Source organism: Macaca thibetana, chromosome 5 (genome assembly GCF_024542745.1).
Source record: "Macaca thibetana thibetana isolate TM-01 chromosome 5, ASM2454274v1, whole genome shotgun sequence".
NCBI lineage: Eukaryota > Metazoa > Chordata > Mammalia > Primates > Cercopithecidae > Macaca > Macaca thibetana.
In genome coordinates this window covers 157,885,031-157,898,885 of record NC_065582.1, presented here as the reverse complement: position 1 = coordinate 157,898,885, position 13,855 = coordinate 157,885,031, and the positions used below count along the sequence as shown (strand labels likewise).

At 36.0% G+C, this 13,855-nt stretch overlaps 1 long non-coding RNA gene across 2 annotated transcripts in view; it reads right to left on the bottom strand.

Moving 5' to 3' along the window:
* The window catches only part of LOC126954499 (uncharacterized), a 28,756-nt gene extending 20,828 nt beyond the window's left edge, over positions 1 to 7,928 (bottom strand). For both annotated transcript variants that reach the window (XR_007725616.1, XR_007725617.1), the window contains exons 1-2: positions 7,793 to 7,928; positions 3,286 to 3,433 (exon numbers count right to left, since the gene is read on the bottom strand). This is a non-coding gene — a long non-coding RNA (uncharacterized LOC126954499). The remainder of the gene's footprint in view (positions 1 to 3,285; positions 3,434 to 7,792) is intronic.
* Positions 7,929 to 13,855: the final 5,927 nt, after the last annotated feature.

Below are 13,855 nucleotides of genomic sequence, written 5' to 3'. Positions count from 1 at the left end.
TGCAGCTTGGTGTCATGTGGATACTAAATACTCAGGTTAGACACATTGAAAACTAGAGTTTGGGCAGCAAAATGTAGGCACTGGGCTTTTAATATCTTTTCCACTTTTGTCAGAATTGTCTCAGGAACTAGTAGGGTGAGTGAATTTTCTTCACACTCTCGAATTTCATAAACTTCTAATCCTTGACTGTGATATTGTCTTTCTCAGCTGTCTGCATTTGTTCTCTCTCCTAAACAGATACCTCTATGCCCCACTCAGTTTTAATTTCTTCCCCCACCTTTCCGTATACCTTTGTCTGGCTCATTTCTATTTAACTTATAGCCCTCAGAAAATTTTATTATCTCACAAAACTGAGCAATTGAGTGTGTGTGTGTGTGTGTGTGTATGTGTGTGTGTATGTGTATTTCACGGCAATTTTATTTTCTATTACAATAGTTCCCACTTATCTGTGGGGGAACAGTTCAAGACTCTCAGTGGATGCCTGAAACCGTGGATAGTACTAAACCCTATATGTGCTATGCTTTTTGTACGCATGTATTCCTATGATATAGTTTAATTTATAAATTAGACACAATAAGAGATTAATAGCAGTAACTAATAACAAGTCATAACAATTAAAATAATAAACTATAACAAAAATTATTGAGTATAATCTATTTCTCTCTGTCAAAATATTTTATTGTACTGTATTCACTTGTTATCAGGCCCTGATTGACCATGGGTAACTGAAACTGCAGATAAGTGGTGGCTGCTGTATTTAAAAGCAGCTTTTCTTTAATCATGACTCATCTGGAAGCTCCATAAAACCAATAATCACGATGATTACTCAATAATCATCAATAATGATATAAAGAATACGTAAGTTAGTCAATACAACTAAAATTTGCTAATACTTGAAACTGAAAAATGCAGGTACTGATAACTTTATTTTATTTAATAGAGTTATTTTACATACATTGCCTAAGATTTTTCATGGTGTAGAAAATGGGGGTTCTGTAATACCACAAAAGTGAGAAAACATGCCTCTACTTTTGCCATACAAAGAAATATATACAGAAAATAGTAGTGTGGGTTAAATAGTTTCTTTAGAACTTAGATAAAGTCTGAGATTTTTAGAATCACACATATAGCCTTGGTGAAATTATGTAGATTAAAATTTGTCTCAAGTATTCACACAACTCTGTAGTTTGTAAGCCTAAGCAACAAGAAGCAAAGAGAAACAGTGAGATGAGGAGGTGAAAAGGAGTATCAAATCAACCCGCTCTAGTAAGAATAATGGTAGCGTATCTTGTGAAGCCTACATGCATAGGTTAAACTGTCCCAGACTGTGAAATAAAAGATGACAGAATTGCATTCTAACTTTAGATAACAATTGTGCAATGATTCTGAATAAATATGCATATGTTTACAATATAAGGTAGTCACTAGAGTGTCTAATGAATCATCATTGATCCAATGAATATGAACAACTACACAAAGGAGAAAGTAAAATCTGAAGTGGAAACTATCCAAATGCAGTTTTGCAATGTACTTCTACTTCTGTCTTTCTGCAGAATTCAGATAACAATGACTTTTTAAAATTCCACTAATGAAATGTTGTAGACAACAGAAAAGGGCAGACTGGCTGAATGTACTATATCTGTGAAAGAGTAGGTGTATTACACATGGACAGACATAATCAATCTTAAATCATCGTCTGTAAGACAATCCACTGTTTTTATCTATCCAGTCCCAGTCAGATAATCTTAAATGTCATTAAGGAGTTAGTAGACATATGATGCTACTGCACTATTTGGGTTTGAATCCTGGCTTAGACAAGTTAAATAGTTTATGGCTCAATTTTCTCATTGGTAAAGTTGGGGAAAACACTAGTAATTATTTCCTAAATTTCTTATAGAGGTTAAATAAGTTAGTGTGTGTACATATTAGATAACTCTGTGTGTGTGTGTGTACAAATTATCAGATATTACTACAATTGTTAACACAATTCTATCATGGAAATCCATAAGAGTTATCGAAGGAGGTGTTTTTGATCCATTGCTATTGAACAAGCTTATCTGAATTGACTTTTAGGAGCTTTACTCCCTTCTTTATTATGCTCTGTAAACTGTTATCCTGAAGATAGTAATAGCTAACTCTTATTGTGTAATCACCATATGTCAGACACATTGTGTATTAAAGATTTTAATTATGATAAATGAAAGAATAAATACATAACACATGCAACAGTTACTCACACTATCCCCATTTTTATTTTATGGGAACTGAAGCATAGAAAGCTCAATGATTTACTATAATCAAACATAAGATCAGAAGCAGAGTTGAAGTCATACACTCTAAATCGAAGTCCAAGCCTGCCTCTCACATCTCTTTTCCTGCCTCTTAGTGGTGGAGATATTCCTTTTTCTCTCTTAATCTTTCTCTCTCATTCTCATCCTCCTCCTCCCACTCCTCCTCCACCTCCCCCTACCCCTCCTCCTCCTCCCACTCTTCCCTCCTCTTCCTCTCCCTCCTCCTCCCCCTCCTCATTCTCCTCCTCCCTGTCCTCCTCCTCCTTCCCCTCCTCCTCCCCATCCTCATTCTCCTTCTCCTCCTCCTCCTGTCCCTCCTCATTCTCCTCCTCCTCCTCTTCTTCCTCCTCCTCCTCCTCATTCTCCTCCTTTCCCCTGTTCTCCTAGTTAGCCTTTGCATGATTACTAATGGAAGACTAACAGAATCTGATTCAGTTTGTACCTTCATCATTTCTGCCTGCTGGGTAAAGAGACTATAAAGGGTCCAGGGCGGAAGGAGGAGTGCTAGTGGATGAAAATCCTGTAAAGACCTAATGGTTCCTTAGATTGGGGTGTTCATGATCAATGTATTGAGAAATTAGACTCTGGATATATATCTAAGGTGAGGTCAAAGCAGCTTATTTTGACATTATCAAATACCTCCTAATGACAATAGCAGCAGGAGTTGTGCAGATTAACTATGTGAGCACCACAGCCAGGTAACTGAGTACACATCATAGGGTGAGCAGTTTCTCAGTAATAGCTAAATTTGAACATGCATTTGAGTAGAAGTATATCTATGACTACCAGTGAACTAATCTTTTCCTTGTGCAGACACCATTTTTGAGGATGATATTTAACTGCTATAAAGGTAGCTGTTCGGAAAATGGGACAGAGGTAGGATCATAGACTGGGAATGAGGGTGAGTATCATGTGGCTATAAGGGGAAATAAAAGAAAAGATGACGGTCTACAGACTTGGAACCTCAAAATGTTTAGAGCACCAAAATACTCACAGGAGTTCTAGAGTTTGCAGTGGCAAGAGATCCAAATAGGTAGATTAGTGGTAGAACAGATAAAGGCGTTGATAACTGGTCATTCTTTACAAATCAGAGAAGATGAAGGCTTTGTAGACCAGAGGCTCATACAATTCTGGTTATCTTCCTTGAGAAAATAAATAAAAAATAATAAATATAAAGTGTGGGTCATTTTCTTGCAAATGGCCAATGTGAAATAGTGGCCCAGAAGTTTAAGCTTGATTAACGCCATGATAAATCTACTACCAATTGCAGAATATATGTGAAATACATTTTATTTTTATTCACTCCTAATGTCTTACAAAACATCACCTATAAAAATAGTGAAAATGGAAATTCCTAAAATAAAAAACATGTACATTTTAAAGTATGTATCTCAAATTGTTTCCAAGCTCCCTCTTTATGCCTTTTGTGATCCAAACACTTAACAATTTTTTTTTTTCTGCAAAAACTATTATGCAGTTTGGGTTACTTATGATTGCTATTATTTTTTATGTGAATTTTTTTTACAGATCTTCCAAATACTTATTAAAACACAGGACATGTTCAACTCTGGACATCTGTTTAGAAAATGAAATAGGATCTGAAATAGTTCAAAAATTGAAAACGAAGTTAAGAACTTAGTCCTTTAAGAAATGATGAGGAGACCAACATCATCTGATAAAGGAGACTACGAGAGACTACAAATGGGCTGTTTGTACATGGCCATCCCCAAATTGCTGTCTTTCATCTTGTCTATATGAAATCCTGAGATGAGGAAAGCAGTATTTATTTTCAATTAAAACCCCATCTTTTTCTGTAAACTCTTACTGCAACCAGTGTCTGATCTGTATATTTTGTGGCTGAATTGAAGGAACCGAAAATAAATCTTTTTCAAAGTCAATTTTTATTTTTCCCCAAGGATTCCACTTTTCAATTTTTATAGCCCCATTATTTCTGTAAATTCATGTTTTTTATACATCCAAGTCCTTTTCCCTTCTTTTGGACTTTAGCAAGGAATTTATTGAAAGTTTTGATAATTATCAGGGAATAGGTTTAGCATTTCTTTAGTTAAGAAGCTGTTCTAAATTATCCCTAAGGGAAACTGAAACTCTTCCTTGGCCCGGTCACTCCACCCTCCAAGGACAGTATGTCTATGCACTGGAGTAGCCTTCTTTGTTGAAATGCTACCCAAATCCTTCGAGATTCCTTGTATTGGTTTGATGAGCCTTCTGCCCCTTAAGTTCTTAAGTATTTTTACTCCACATTAGACTGAATAAAAGTAAACAGAATAAGCAAAGTGTCCTAAATTAGTTTTGAACCAGTTGGATCAGATAAATCTACCTTGGGTAAACACCTATCACAGTCAATAGAAATCCCCGGGCCTTCCAGTGATCCTGGGGCCTAAATTCCTAGATAGTAATTATGTGCTCCTTTGGCAGAAACTGACTTGTGAAAAGGGCCAATTATCACATTAAAATAGACTCTTAATTATACCAGAGTGTTATATCCAACAGCATGAAAGCTACCTAAATTAACTTTCCTTTCAAATAGAGGTAACTATTGAGAAACATAAGCACAAAAATGCAACTTTTTTTTTTTTTTTTTTTTTTTTTTTTTTTTTTTAAGAGAAGGAGTCTCACTCTGTCGCCCAGACTGGAGTGCAGTGGTGCGATCTTGGCTCACTGCAAGCTCCGCCTCCTGGGTTCACGCCATTCTCCTGCCTCAGCCTCCCGAGTAGCTGGGACTACAGGCACCCGCCAACACTCCCGGCTAATTTTTTTGTATTTTTAGTAGAGACGGGGTTTCACCGTAGTCTCGATCTCCTGAGCTTGTGATCCACCCGCCTCGGCCTCCCAAAGTGCTGGGATTACAGGCCTGAGCCACCGCGCCCAGCCAAAAAATGCAACTATTAATTTGAGCAATGGTGGAAGACATTTGCTAGAAATCACCACGTTAGCCAGCACCAAGCTAACAACAAAAGAGGGTAGGGAATTTACTGTCTCTCTGAATCCTGGAAAAGGAAAAGGAAATGGTATTTGGTAAACATGTGTTGACATCTCCATTATGCTAAGGAGGTGTTTCAGTTAGCTTTTGCCATATATTAAACCAATCGCTAATGTAGTGGCTTAAAACAGTCATGAGGTTTATTAGTGCTCAATTCTGTAGGTCATCTTGATTTTCCATGTGGTGTGTGTAAAAGTTAAAGAAAGAGAAAAGAAACATAAAATGTGGTTTAACAGTTAAAAATGGATTTATTTTGGGGAATAAACCTGAGAGGGGCTTCTGGCCGATTTTGGTCAGTAGTGCTATCTCTTACAGACTAAGGCAATTGGTTTCAGGGTGAGAGAGCTTATCATAAGCTTGGAATGTTTCTGTGGGGGGAAGAAGTTTATGGTGGGGTTGGAATGTCTCTGGTTGGATGGGAGGTTAGCTTGGGGCTGACATCATCTCTCCAGCCAGAGGGAAGGTTATCTTGGGACGCATGTCTCTGGTCAAGGAGGGGTTTGGAACGTTTCTGGTTGGAGATGTCATTTACGGTTTATGGTGATGCTGACCTTGGCCATTAGGTTGATGCCCTTTGGATTTAGGAATATTTTGATCAAGATGAACTTTAGAGTAATGGTGCTTGTCCAAGATAGTGATGCTCCTGCTCTGTCACTTTGGGCAAGGTTTGTTTATTTATTTATTTATCTATTTATTTTTGACAGAGTCTTGCTCTGACGCCCAAGCTGGAGTGCAGTGGCTCATTACAACCTCCGCCTCCTGGGTTCAAGCGATTCTCCTGTCTCAGTCTTCCAAGTAGCTGGGATTACAGGCATGCGTCACCACACCCAACTAATTTTTGTATTTTTAGTAGAGATAGGGTTTTATTATGTTGGCCAGGTTGGTGTTGAACTCCCAGCCTCAGGTGATCTGCCCATCTTGGCCTCCCAAAACGCTGGGATTACAGGCATGAACCACCGTGCCTCGCCAGTGGGCCAGTTTTGATGGTCTTGCCCTCTCACTTATCTATGGTTAGCTGGCAGCTCATCTGGATGCTGGGTAATATCACATGACCCCACTCTTGTGACTAGCTACTGGCAGGCTGGTGGATCCTCAGGTGGGATAGCTCATCTCAGCTATCTGTGGTCTCTCATTTTCCAGTAAGCTATGCCAGCTTTGTTTACATGGCAATCTCAGATTTTCAAGCACACAGAGAATGAGCCCTGAGGTATTTTCAAATCTCTGCTTGTGTCACATTTTGTAACATGCCATGGGTCAAAGGAAGTAATATGGTCAAGTACACATATACGGAGTGGAGAAATAAACTTCATCTCTTGGTTGAAACAGGTTAAAGTGACTTTGACAAAAGGTGTTCATATAGGGCATGCAACACTTGTGGCTAGTTGCTACTGATGCTCAAATCATGTTGAATCGAAAACCACTGGTGATCACTCTCCTGACTTTCTACCTTTCTCTTTCAATTCTTAAAGCATGTTCTTGATCACAGCAAATTCCATTTAGAAACAAAATTGTTTCCTCACATACTTCTGAATTTTTCTGCAAACTTTTTGAGCTATTGATCAGTGGGGAAAAAACCCTGTCTTAATATTTCTACGTTATACTGCTTGTCAAAAGGCATCTTTAAAGACAATAAAAGCAATATTTTATTTTTAACAAAGTGAAAACATCTGATGGTATTTGAGAGTCAGTGACTACATGCCAGAATCGTGTTTCTCTCTTCTTAACGCTATGATTTATGGATCGTGCATATGCTTAAACTTCTCTAAAGAATATCCAGGAACCTACTGCATGATGTCTACATTAATTTTGGTAATAAATCACACATTTCAAACAGTTGGCTAAAGCATACTGGGAAGTTGGATAACATATAGAGTTTCTACAAAATTTTTAAATGCTGGCTGGGGGTTCTTCCCAAAGCAATAGGACTAAATGATGACCTTTTGCAATATCCTCTCTGGAAACTGGCTAAAAATTAGTGACTGAATTCTTTCTAGTTGTCAGAAGTTTATGTCCATTTTGTTATAATCTTGATCATTACACTGATTCAAATTATCACATTGTTGGGTATGATATCAAAGAAAGAGAGAGGAAAGGGACTAAGAAATAAGAGAGAGGGAGAGAGAGAGAGAGAGAGAGAGACGGCATGCCATAGAGTCTGATATTTATCAGTGCAATGGTTTTCTAAAATATATTTCATGGATCATTAGCCTTAAAGATATTTGAAGGATTTATTTTTAAAATACTAATCTTGGGGTGGCAGAAGAAAATAGTTTGGAAGATAATACCTAAGATTTTTCTCCTTTTGGGATATCCACAATATACAACAGAATAATTAAAGGCCTTGAAAAAAAATCTTTACAAACCCACCTATATTTGTTTACTGCCTGTTTTTGAAAGAATATAATAGAGCACTTATCAAATAAACTTGATAAGATCAGCTGGCTCTCTGAAGAACAGGCGCTAGAGTAGGAGGGAAACAGAAAGGGATATTCCTCCCTACCTGCAGGAAGCAGTGATGACCATATCAGATGTTCATTCCTTGTGGTACTCTAAAATCCAAACTTCCTCAAGCTTTGTGCAATCAAGAAAGCAGAAATCTAGTGCACAATCACTACTCAGACGGAGCCATTAATTATGTTGAGCTAAAGGAGGAGAATATGAGAGAAAGGAGCAATTAGAAGTTTCAGTCAATTCTGTAGTTTCACCATCAAGTATACTGGTTTACCCTCTTTACTCAGTGTTTTAAAGCATACACAATTGTTTTGAAGCCTGAAGACAGTTCAAGGAGAATTTATATATATATATATATATATATATATATATGTACTTTTTAAATAGTTACTTATTCATACAGCATCATTAGCAACTGGTTAGGAAAGGATGCTTATGGAAAAATAATATTACCTTAATGAAGATACAAAAGGCAGGTAATGTATTCATTTGTCAAAATGATGTGTGAGATTTTGGTATACATGACTCTTACCGTTTTTGCACCAAAGTTTCCTGAATTAGTTTTGTATGATGTAACAATGATTTAAACTGGCTACTAAATATTAAGCCCTAGACATCCTTGACCCTTCTTCATAGCCTTCATCCATCCCACCCTTTAATTTCTTTCTGACCACCACAAATACTCATCTGCAACTTCAGTAACCTAATCAAATCACTACTTCCATTTTATGCCCCTAGAAACTTTCACATTTAAGACTGAGCTTGCCTCTATAACGCACATACATGAGCTATTTATGAGACACCAAGAGAATAAAAGCAAATAATAATAACATCTAATTTTTTCTCTCTTTAGTCATTACAAAATGACTTCTACTTTAGTTGTCTCTTTTAATCCATTAGAAGACAATACAGGCCAACTTAACGGTTTACTAAAAACAAACTAACAAAAAAAAATTAGAAGCCCATTACCCATGCTTCCTTATTCCTTATTGCTGGTTGAAAGCTATAATGAGCTTATGTTCCAGAGCGAACAATGGACACAATGTTAGTGACATTCTTGTATTGTGGTTTAGCATTATTGTAAATCTGGAAAAATTCCTGCCCACAAAAACTTTTAGGTTTTGTTCGGGTTTCAGACACTTATGAAATAGAATGTGCAAAACAACCACATATTATTCTCCTCTATTCTGTAATTACCTTTTTGTGGTACATTCCTTGACTTCTGCTTATGGACTTCGTTCATACATATAAAATCATAGTAGACTGCCTGTGGCCCATTTTCCTTCAAAACCATGAAGGCAGAGATGGTAATTTATCTTTCGTTTGTTTATTTATTATTAAAGGTCACTCAAAAAAGGGAAAAGAACTATTCACAATTATCTCATATATTTGAAAAATGGGCATACTTGGTAGTAGCTAGGAATTAAGTATTTAGGACAGATGATGCCGACCAGAGTTAACCTAATCTCAGGCATTCTATGTTTTTATCCAGTGCAGAGAAACTGTGGTAATGTATTTTAATACTCCTCTGCATTCAAAGTTTTCAAGAATTCTGAACTTATAACCTATATGTAAGCTAGTGCCAGTACTTTTCTGAATCCAGAAAGTTTTATAAGAATATAGATATTCTAAGCAAATTTCTTGATTCAGCAGACGGCAGGAAAAAACAATAGATCTATCACTCCCTCTTCATGTAAATTTAAATGGTCAGATGTTCAGATGTCTTTCTGTTATACTTGCATTCGTATTTAAAGTACTTGCTTATGTCAAAACTTTGCTTATAAGAAAACTGAATGAAATCTTCACAAATAGATGAGTCTGTAATTAATCATAGTCTGATGGACTCAATATGAATATCTGTTCTAAAAGGACCTCATTTAACCATGGATTAAGGGTCTTTGCCCAGTATATAACAATAGATCTGGAGACCATGCTAGCCACCACTCTCCAACCTGATTCCTGATCCAATAGGACCCCGTTTGGAGAGAACAGAGGAAACCCACAGAGATGTTGCTATGTATGATATTGGAGATTACTGAAATCAGAGAACAGTTCCTAATTGTGAGACACCACTAATTCCAAAAGTGTTGAAATAATAGAACATTTCCTCAATTTGGATTTCAAACTATATCTCTCCAACATTATGTTAAAATAATCTCCAAATATTCATTTTCATTGTGTTTAATAATAATCATCCAAAGTTCATACTCAAAATGGAATATATTTTGAACTATATACAGTGCTTTAGGACTAGAGAACATGTTTTTATTTGGCCTTTCAAAATTGCTCATAATCATCTAAAGTATACTGGATAAAGCAGATTTACCTCCATGCTAAAGTATTTTAGTGCTAGCTTCAGTTTGAAGAGTCTTTAGAAATGGAATCCATTACAGAAACTCAGGCAAGGATCTAAGAATATCTCTGCGAATGGTTACGTGTGTAAATAATACTATTTATGTGTATTTTCTCCTTTATTGATACTTTAAATTTCAACTAGCAGTCTTCAGAAAAAAAAAAAATTAAACACCAGGAGTATAAGCTGTTAAGAATGATATACTAAAAAATGTAGTTTTTAGGGGGGATTTTGACTTCTTGGGCTGCCTATCTATACAATTCATTCTTAAAAATCATATAGAGGGTTAAGAAGCTTCAGTGAGAGAAATGGAAACTTGGAGAACTTTACTGAGACATTTGTGCTAAGGATAGTCAGAAAATATCATTTTTCTAAAGGCATAGGATCTTGAGCTGTGATCTTGCCAAGTCTTAGTAGCTGAGTAGGCTCAATTCCTCTCAGTGTTTGAATGTGAGATTTCAGGAGATGACATAAAATATGAAAGAAATGCTGTTTCTGATTTGTAAATATGGTATTACTTTATTTTTATTTCAGGTTTCATCCAGGGCCCGTAGAGAGTAAAATAAACTACTGTGTTAATTTTCTTATTAAAAAAAGTAACTGTTTATTAGAAATGCCTGGACACGTTTTTGTAATTAGTTTGTGTTTTCTTAAAGTGTCATTCATAAATTGCCATGCATTTATTGTCTCTGGCACACTAAACATATCCCTACCACAGTTTCTTATTCTACATACAAAATAGATTTAGAATAAAGAACTTTGAAATTTTTCAAAAAGGGAAGAGGAGTAAGGTTAAAACTGATGTTTTCGAGTACATAAGGAAAAGCAGTCCTGAATTGAAAGATAGAGATGATATGGAAATTATTTAACAACCTGGTTGTGATAGATGTTTATCATTTGGAGTGCTTACCAACTCTAAATAACAGAGCAGCACCCACAAGTGCATATGTGGTGCACATCAGCACTGGCTTCAAGTCAGGAGCTTACAGTGACTACTAGGTTTTGCTGAAGCAGGAATGCTATAGTCGGTTCTCTTCTTCTATATTTTACTTTAAAAAAAATGATAATAGTACTCTTGTTATCTCGGTTATCTTGTTATCAACATATGATCAACTTCCTTTTATGATAACAGAAAAATAAAGGACAGAAAAGTCATGTCTCCACCCCAAATCTCTATCTATACTAGAAAATGTATTTATCCTCTCATAGGGCTAGTTAATATCAAAAGGATAAATTGTTAAAATAGATATATTAACTATTCTATGAAAAATGCTGTTTTGAAATCACGAAGTATTGACTTACATAGTTGGATAATGTACAAAACAATGTTCATATTACTCTAAAGGAGATACATATATATTTATATAGTCATTTTGGCACAAGGGTGTATCTCGTGCTATGGAAATATATAGCCAACATTTTGAAACTGTTTTCCCAAGAACAGTCTATCTACCAGGCTTACCACTCTAATTTTCATGATTCTTCATTTATATGCACTCCTAAGGCATCTTTGTGATCACATGCTGTTGGCTGGCTCATGCTACTCTTTATCATTCCCTGTTCTTAAGCAGTTTCTTCTAACCTCATTAGTGCTTTCCAGTGTTCCACATGACTGTCAGAAGGAGCTTTCAAAGATGCAGGGCTAAGCTCACTGCTCATCTCAAAAACCAACAGTGTCTGTTCTCTTTACATCTCTCAAACTTCACTTACTTCCATATTCAAATTTCCTTTTCTCAAGCCACGTGTACTTCCATTTCATTTTAAAAATATTTTATGCTTTTAGAAGCTTCAGGGTTTTTCTTTCTTTTCTTTTCTTTTTTTTTAATATTTTCTACTTCTGCTGTTGGAAGTTTCTGTTTTTGTTTTTGTTTTTTTTTCTTGTCCCCGTATCTAGTCCTGTCCCCGTATCTAGGCTGTGAGCTTTTTATCTGTGTTCCCATAACACACTGTGCTTCTGAACTTGACCTTATCCTGGCTCTATTCTCACACACAAAGATATTCATTTGTTTGTATTTCCAGTGGAAATAAAATTTCTTTGTGGTTAGTGCCTGTTCCTGAATTCCCAATGCTTGAAAAAAGGCTTAGCCTAGAATATATGCTCAATAAGTATTTATTGAATAAATATATTAATAAATAAATGACGGCAAAATAAATAATGCTGAAAAGAAGCAAGATAGGAAGTACTATCTTGCTAGAATTTTCCAGACTATAAACAGGTATTCTCCAAAACCCATTACAAAATTAAGATAAAGCTGTTTGCTACTCTTAGGTCTTCATCTCAAGTTGTTTTGTAAGTTTATTTTGACTCCTAGTTTGAAAATACCCTAGCACAAGCAACTCTTTTCAGGCATAAACTTATAAATATATAGAGGAGACAAAAATCTGAACGGTGTAATTTTAGAAACTGTAACAACTTTCTCTGAAATAATATTCCTTTAGACAGACGTAACCATGTCTGAATTTTCATAATTAGATTTATGATTCAGAACTTTAATATTTAAAACCTGAGCATACATTAGAAGCGTTTTTTTTTTTTTTTCTTATCTTCAGTGTCTTTCCATTTATGCCAATGAAGTAAAGTATTTTTCTGTGGAATAGGATAGAATTGGGTTCCAAATCCTGACCTATTTATTCATGATCTTGTTATGTTGAACTAGAATCTGAAATTTTCAAATGTTACCTTATCTGTGGAAAGATAATAACAATTCTATGATATGAGAAGGAGTAAAAGACAGTAGATAAACAAATAGCTTCTAGAACAAAACTGCCCATGTTCAAATCTCAAGTACACAGGTTTAGATATTATGAGATCTTAGATGTATTACTTAGCTTATGTCTAATACTTATCATCTGTCTGTAAAAGAAACCAAATACTACTACGACTAACATAAATGTGTACCTTACAGATGTGTTCTGAGGGTTCATAGAGATAAGCCAGAACAAAGAATGTCTGGCTGTATGCTTGCTCAATAAAAGCTAACTAATGTTTTTATCACTCAGTCTTATTATAAAGACTTGCAAATAATTGTTTTATTTAATGTCTGTTAAAACAAACAATCTCATCAAAAAGTGGGCAAAGGATATGGACAGACACTTCTCAAAAGAAGACACTTATGCAGCCAACAGACACAATAAAAAATGCTCATTATCACTGGCCGTCAGAGCAATGCAAATCAAAACCACAATGAGATACCATCTCTCGCCAGTTAGAATGGCAATCCTTAAAAAGTCAGGAAACAACAGGTGCCGGAGAGGATGTAGAGAAATAGGAACACTTTTACACAGTTGGTGGGACTGTAAACTAGTTCAACCATTGTGGAAAACAGTGTGGCGATACCTCAAGGATCTAGAACTAGAAATACCATTTGACCCAGCCATTCCATTACAGGGTATATAACCAAAGGATTATAAATCTGCTGCTATAAAGACACATGCACACGTATGTTTATTGTGGCACTATTCACAATAGCAAAGACTTGGAATCAACCCAAATGTCCATCAGTGACAGACTGGATTAAGAAAATGTGGCACATATACACCTTGGAATACTATGCAGCCATAAAAAAGGATGAGTTCGTGTCCTTTGTAGGGACATGGATGCAGCTGGAAACCATCATTCTCAGCAAACTATGGCGAGAACGCAGAACCAAACCCCGCATGTTCTCATTTACAGGTGAGAATTGAACAATGAGATCACTTAGACACAGGAAGAGGAACATCACACACCAGGGCCTATTGTGGGCGGGGAGGTGGGTAGGG